Source organism: Triticum dicoccoides, chromosome 6B (assembly GCF_002162155.2).
Source record: "Triticum dicoccoides isolate Atlit2015 ecotype Zavitan chromosome 6B, WEW_v2.0, whole genome shotgun sequence".
NCBI classification, from domain to species: Eukaryota; Viridiplantae; Streptophyta; class Magnoliopsida; order Poales; family Poaceae; genus Triticum; species Triticum dicoccoides.
Genome location: NC_041391.1, coordinates 645,693,120 through 645,701,158, shown reverse-complemented (window position 1 = coordinate 645,701,158; position 8,039 = coordinate 645,693,120). Strand labels below are relative to the sequence as shown.

The window sequence follows — 8,039 nt, the reverse complement described above, 5'->3', positions numbered from 1 at the left end:
CTAAGATTATGTCTTTTATGTTTATGCCTTTGTATTTTTTGATGATATACAACATATATTGTTGAAAGTATATATATGTTACTCTGTTAATGTTCATTGTGCCTCAATCGCACCAGGGCCTTCATAATGCTAGGGCTGGCCCTCCCAGGCCTTGTCGTCCTGCCAGAATCCTCTAGGGAGATTCATCACTGATTGGTATGCCAGCGTCTCCGCCAAGGATGCCAGCAGCATAAGCGACCTATGCGTCTCCTTGATCCACTTCTTTTGCCTCTCCAACAGCTGGTCGCCATTGTCATCCTCATGGAGGACGACGATGCTACTGTCCGAAGGAGGGGTGCTGGCACTGGAACCGGCCGACCCGCCCCCTGCTTGATGTCGATGTCGATGAAAATGTGTCCTGGAGCACCTCCCTGTGCCCCGTGATGAGACGACATATATAGTCTGCTACCTAGCGCGATCGAGTAGCACACCACATTTAGAGAATGACAAAGAACCGTGGAAGAATAAAGAAGGGAGTAGCGATAATGGCGCCAGTACTACTACAATACTATCAGAGTACTATCACAATAGCAAGATAAAGAATGGACATATGCAAGAAGGCAATTCACGGTGTCGCGCATATCCAAGTAAGGAATTCATCAGATCTTACACAATTTTTGTCGTAATCAACAACATCTGAGATGGGCATGAGGAATTTAAATGAACTGACCTCAGGCCAACCTTTGGCACAACACAACTTCTGTCAATGCAAGCAAGCGAGTACAGTCAGGTGGAGGATAAAAATTGTCTTCTGTGCAGAACAAAACTCCTATGCAATAGTTCCATAAGTGTAGCATTTTTGTAAGCAAAAGCAAGTGCCAGCATGGCGAAGGCAAATATAATCAAAGAATGCTAAAATGCTGGAGCGTCATATCGCGCGGGCACACTGTATGGACAGATACATAGTAAGAGAGAATGTTCTGATATTGACAGTGCAACGCCCGGATAATTAAGCTACAGTGAAACTCTGCTAATGATGCCACGTCACCTTAGTTACTGTTACTAATCTTTCATTAGTTCAAAACCGGCCCAAAAATCAAATTCAAAATATGACAAACAACAAAAGTTTTCAAACATCAAAACAAAAATGTTCGGGCAGTGCTAAATATGGCATAGGTAACTATAGTGTAGAAGAAACAATTTTATAAAATACTTAATTGCCCTAAAATAAATAGAACAGAAAACAAAACAAAAAAAGAGAAAAGGAAAGGAAAAAAACCTTCCCCCGGGCCAAAGGGCCCAACTAGCCAACAGCCAGCCTGACCGGCCCAGCCGGCCTAGCCCGCCTCCGTCGGTCGCTCCCTCCCCTTCCCTGTTCCCCCGACCAGGGTCGGAACAGGGGCGCGTCGCCACCGGACCCCCTCGCCGGCGTCGTGGAGGGGATAAGGTCGCCACGCCCCCGCCTCCTCGATCCCGCCTCCCACTCACCCCCACTCTCGCCCTCGGTCCCTGCGCCTCTCCCTCTCCCCTCAGATCCACCCCGCTCTCCTCCTCTCCCATCGCATCTGAGCGCCGCCATGGACCCGCCGCCGTGAAACGCGCGGCCACAGCTACCACCTCACCTCGCCAGCGTGTCCGTCGTCTCCGCCATCGTCTTCCTCGTCGACCGGTGGCCGCAGCTGGAGCTCGGAGGCGCTGCTGCGACGGTCCCCTTCTTCCACATATCCGATCGCCGCCGTTCTTCGCCAACTCTAGCGACGCCTTCTGCAGCTACTAAGCCACCAAAGGCCATCGTGCGTGCCGCTAGGTGAGCTGCCTCCCTCCTCTGCCCTCTAGCTCACGCCCTAGCTAGCTCGTCGTCGTGCCCAGGCTCTGGTCACCGCGGTGTACCTTGCCGCCGTGGCCACAGCCGCCGTCACGCTCGCCCGAACTCACCGTTGTACTCCTGGGGTTCCTAGGAGCCTAACGCGCCTGCGCACGCTCTCTCCCGTGCCTCCTAACGCCGTCCCTGTTGAGTGCCCGAATGTGCTGCCGCCTGCGCTCGTTGTCGGCGTGCCTCCGGTGATCAAATGGTCACGGGCCAGCGCCCGTTGCGTTCGCCGCCTCGCGTACGACTCGCCTGGCCTCTCCTTTCATTCGCTAACATGATGCGTCGTCGTTTCCTCTCGCGCCCGACTCCGGCCGTCCGCCGATGAGCTCGCCGTGCTCGATTTGGGCCACCACTGCCCGCGTAACCACCACCAACCGTCGTGTCGTCATCTTGCCATTCTAACGCGCCCGACCGCGACCAAAATGGTGCCCTGTGGGCGATTTCCGACGATGCCTGAGGATGCACCGCCGCGAACGAGCTCGCCGGCGTGATTCCGATGAGTCGCCGGCCGTCGCTGAGCTAGCCTGACGTGTGGGTCCCCTTGTGTCGCTGACGGGTGGGCCCCGTTGAACCCTTGACCCGGTCAACTGCTGACTGGCCCTGTTGAACCCTTGACCCGGTCAACTGCTGACTGGGCCGCCCGTGTCTCACTGACCTACAGGCTCCACCTCAATAAATGAAATAAATAAAAAGAATAATTAGTTAATTAAATAGTTTAGCTAATTAAAACCCTAATCTCTCACTAACTACTGGCCCCCACTTGCTAATTAGGTTAGTTAGGTTAAAATAACTCTGTTAGTTAGCACTGTCACTGACATGTGGGTCCCAATGGCCCTACCTGTCTGGTTTGACTAGTCAACCGCATTGTTGACTGCTGACATCACACCTACGTCATGCTGACATCATCCCATACTGTTCTGAATAATGTTGGATTTAAATAATTAATTAAAATCAACAAATGATTAAAACTTTAGAAAATCATATAAAATAATCCGTAACTCGGATGAAAATACTTTCTACATGAAAGTTGCTCAGAACGACGAGACGAATCTGGATACGCAGCCCGTTCGTCCACCACACATCCCTAATATATCAAACACACAACTTTCCTCCTCCGATTCATTTGTCTGTAAATGCGAAACTCCGGGGATACTTTCCCGGATGTTTCCCCCCTTCACTGGATCACCTCCTACTGCGTTAGGACACACCTGGCATCGTTACTTGTCATGTCATGCATCGTCATGCATCTGTTTGCATTGTATTCATTGTTTCTTCCCCTTCTTCTCTTCGGTAGACTACGAGACCGACGCTGCTGCTGCCCAGTTCGACTACGGAGTTGACGACCCCTCCTTCTTGCCAGAGCAACCAGGCAAGCCCCCCCCCCTTGATCACCAGATATCGCCTATTCTCCTCTATACTGCTTGCATTAGAGTAGTGTAGCGTGTTACTGCTTTCCGTTAATCCTATTCTGATGCATAGCCTGACATTGTTGCTACCTCTGTTGATACCTTACCTGCAATCCTAAATACTTAGGATGCTAGTTTATCATTTGTGGACCAACATTCTTGTCAGTCTGCCTTGCTATACTATTGGGCCGTGATCACTCGGGAGGTGATCACGGTTATATACTATACATACATACTATACAGATGGTGACTAAAGTCGGGTTGGCTCATTGAGTACCAGCGGTTGATTCACGAATTGGGGGCTGAAAGGACATATTTCCCGACGGCCCTCTGTGTGGGATCTTTGTGGCGAAGCGACATAGAAGGTTGAGGCCACCTAGGAGAGAGGTGGGCCTGGCCCTGGTCGGCGTTCGCGGTTGCTTCATAATAACACGCTTAACAAGATCTTGGTATTTGATCTGAGTCTGGCCACTGGCCTATACGCACTAACCAACTACGCGGGAAAGATATGGGCACTCGACGTCGTGGTATCAGCCGAAGCCTTCTAGACGTCAGCGACGGAGCGGAGCGCGCCCAGTTGGACTGGAACACCTGTCGTTGTATAAGGAAGGCTAGGTCTGCTCATTGGCCGCGTACACAATGTGCAGGTGTGCAATGGGCGATGGGCCCAGACCCCTGCGCGCATAGGATTTAGACCGGCGTGCTGACCTCTCTATTAGGCCTAGGTGGGGCTGCGACGTGTTGATTTTCCGAGGCCGGGCATGACCCAGGAAAGTGTGTCCGGCCAAATGGGATCGAGCGTGTAGGGTTATGTGGTGCACCCCTGCAGGGAAGTTAATCTATTCGAATAGCCGTGTCCCTCGGTAAAAGGACGACCCGGAGTTGTACCTTGACCTTATGACAACTAGAACCGGACCCTCAGACAAGTTCCACAGACAACCCGGTGATCGCTTTTCCACAGAGCGACGAGGGGAGGATCGCCGGGTAGGATTATGCTATGCGATGCTACTTGGAGGACTTCACTCTACTCTCTTCTACATGCTGCAAGACGGAGGCTGCCAGAAGCGTAGTCTTCGATAGGACTAGCTATCCCCCTCTTATTCTGGCATTCTGCAGTTCAGTCCACTCATATTGCCTCCTTACACATATACCCATGCATATGTAGTGTAGCTCCTTGCTTGCAAGTACTTTGGATGAGTACTCACGGTTGCTTTGCTCCCTCTTTTCCCCTGTTTTTCCTCTTCTTCTCGGATGCCGCAACCAGACGTTGGAGCCCAGGATCCAGATGCCACCATCGATGACGACTACTACTCTGGAGGTGCCTACTACTACGTGCAGGCCGCTGGCGACGACCAAGAATAGTTTAGAAGGATTCCAGGCAGGAGGCCTGCGCCTCCTTCGATCTGTATCCCAGTTTGTGGTAGCCATCTTATGGCAACTTGTTTACTTATGTCTGTACTCAGATATTGTTGCTTCCGCTGACTCGTCTATGATCGAGCACTTTTATTCGAGCCCTCGAGGCCCCTGACTTGTATTATGATGCTTGTGACTTATTTATGTTTTAGAGTTGTGTTGTGATATCTTCCCGTGAGTCCCTGATCTTGATCGTACACGTTTGCGTGCATGATTAGTGTATGATTGAATCGGGGGCGTCACAGACAGATACCTTATCGAATGAGGGGCGGAGCGTGGAGCCTGAGTACCGTAGGAGGTGGGGGCCGGGGGCGTCGCTCTGGTTGCCGGCGGAGGAGGTAGGGCGCTGGACCTTGATCGATGTCATCTCTCATTTGGTCGTCTCGAGCCGTGACTTAGATGCTTTTGTTGGAGCCTTCCTTGATTGTATTTTTATAGCATTGTCTACCAAACCTGCCGAAGAAACAAGTAACGGAGTTCTCTGTGAGGATGTAAGATGCCCAGTTACAGACTTAAGGAAGGAAGACATCCAGTTTCTTACAGACAGAAGTAAGGAAAATATACAGTTGCGTGCGTACACGTACGGTTTGCTCGTGCCCACCTGCACACTGCTACACTCCTAGAGGTGTACTCGTTAACTACGGAACCCAGGACGAGCCATGCCGCAAGTTTGCTACGTAGATGCTGCAAGAGGTGTGCAGTTCAGCAACAGCGGAACCGAAACCCACATCACACCGCTGCGACTTCGCTCATTGGCGGCCGCCAGGTGATGGCGATGGGGCTCGTCACAGTGTGCTTGCCGTCGCTCCACGCGATCGACCCAAACATGTACTCCTTGATGCTACCCTTGGCCCGGATAGCGAAGGTGACCTGGTACTCCTGTGTGTTCTGCCTCATGCTGAACTGTAGCTTCCGCGGCTTCACGTCCACGCGCATGCCGGTGGGGCTCGTGACCGTGGCTCGATACGTCACATCCACGTTGTTGCCGACGTTGCGCACCACGCGGTGTGGCGTGATGGTCTCGTTGCGCGAGGTGAACACCGCCATGAAGGATGGGTAGTTGTGGTCTCCCACATAGAAGGAACCCGAGCAGTTGGTCGACGAGCCGTCTCTCGTGAAGACGGCCATCTGCTCGGAGGTGTAGCCGAGCGCGCACATGAAGGTGACGTAGTTGTCGGTGCATGCCTTGTACACGAGGCCTGGGTCAAGGGCGCGGCTGGGGTCGACGTGGCCTGCCCCGCACGCGAACAGCGTGGATGGTTTGTCTGGTGGCCATATCCCTGATGACAAGGCCACCATTGTCTACATTGTATGCGGTGGTCATCAGGGCGGACTTGATCGCGGCAAGGCTCCACTCCGGTTTCGCCTGCCGAAGCATTGCAGCGATGCGCTAACGTGTGGGCACGCCATGGACGTGCCCGATAGGATATTGTAATGCACTAGTCTCATGTCGCTGTCGAGGCCCAAGGGCGAGGCGGTGCAGGTCCAAGCGGCGAGAATCTCCATGCCGGGGGCTGTGACGTCTGGCTTGAGGATCTCCGGCGCCAGGAAGTTTGGGCCGCGACTCGAGAAGGGTGCCATTCTAGGGGAAGAAGGCGTGGGGCCGATGACCGCGCCGTGGAACACGATCGTCGCCGCCGGTGATGTAGTGTTGCTTATGTACGCTTTAATCCTTTTCCCGGCAGCGAAGGTGACGGTTGTGGCAGGGAAGGTATGGGGGCTACCGACGACCAGCTCACGGAATTCTTTGATGATCCCGAGGATTGCTCCGACGCCACCAGCAAGCTTGACGGTCTCTCCTTGCGCAGCAATCACGCCGGGGTCGCACAAAACGATCTTCCCGGCGACCAAGCTGGCGTTGAGCTTCCTAGCTTCACAGATTTTTGAGCCAGCAGTCCGGCCATGCACGAGAGGTATCTCGGTTGCACCAAGCGGCGGGCCAGCGTAGAGCAAAGTGCCAGAAAAGGTATCGCCGTTGCTGAGGACGACGTCCGCCGGGAAATGGCGGTTGATGGTGGACGCGCCGATGGCCAGGAACGACGGCGCGATGTTGATGGTGGTGGACTCGACGGGGCCGGAGTTCCCCGCGGAGGCAGAGACGATGTTGCCCTTCTGAACGGCGTTGAAGGCGCCGAAGGCGGTGGAGTCCATATAAAACGGTTGCGCGTAGCCGGAGGAGCCGAATGAAGCGGAGATGACGTCGACCCCGTCGGCTATGGCCTCGTCGAACACCGTGAGGATGTCGGAGCTTGCGCACCCGTATTTCCAGCACACTTTATAGGAAGCGACGCGCGCGCCCGGAGCCATACCGACGGCGTCCCCTCTGGTGTAGCCGTAGATGAAGGAAATATGTCCTAGAGGCAATAATAAAGTTATTATTTATTTCCTCATATCATGATAAATGTTTATTATTCATGCTAGAATTGTATTAACCGAAAATATAATACATGTGTGAATACATAGACAAACATAGTGTCACTAGTATGCCTCTACTTGACTAGCTTATTAATCAAAGATGGTTGAGTTTCCTAGCAATAGACATGAGTTGTCATTTGATTAACGGGATCACATCATTAGGAGAATGATGTGATTGACTTGACCCATTCTGTTAGCTTAGCACTTGATCGTTTAGTATGTTGTTATTGCTTTCTTCATGACTTATACATGTTCCTATGACTACGAGATTATGCAACTCCCGTTTACCGGAGGAACACTTTGTGTGCTACCAAACGTCACAACGTAACTGGGTGATTATAAAGGAGCTCTACAGGTGTCTCCGGAGGTACATGTTGAGTTGACGTATTTTGAGATTAGGATTTGTCACTCCGATTGTCGGAGAGGTATCTCTGGGCCCTCTCGGTAATGCACATCACTATAAGCCTTGCAAGCAATGTAGCTAATGAGTTAGTTGCGGGATGATGCATTACGTAACAAGTAAAGAGACTTGCCGGTAACGAGATTGAACTAGGTATTGAGATACCGACGATCGAATCTCGGGCAAGTAACATATCAATGACAAAGGGAACAACGTATGTTGTTATGCGGTTTGACCGATAAAGATCTTCGTAGAATATATAGGAGCCAATATGAGCATCCAGGTTCCGCTATTGGTTATTGACCGGAGACGTGTCTCGGTCATGTCTATATAGTTCTCGAACCCGTAGGATCCGCACGCTTAAAGTTTGGTGATGATCGGTATTATGAGTTTTTGTGTTTTGATGTACCGAAGGTAGTTCAGAGTTCCGGATATGATCACGGACATAACGAGGAGTCTCGAAATGGTCGAGACGTAAAGATTGATATTTGGATGACTATGTTCGAACACCGGAATGGTTTCGGATGGTTTCGGGCATATACCGGAGTACCGGGGA

The 8,039-nt window shown here is 52.0% G+C and overlaps 1 pseudogene; it reads right to left on the bottom strand.

The window, feature by feature from the left end:
• Positions 1–5,397: 5,397 nt before the first annotated feature.
• Positions 5,398–8,039, bottom strand: part of LOC119326098 — a 36,585-nt pseudogene continuing 33,943 nt past the window's right edge.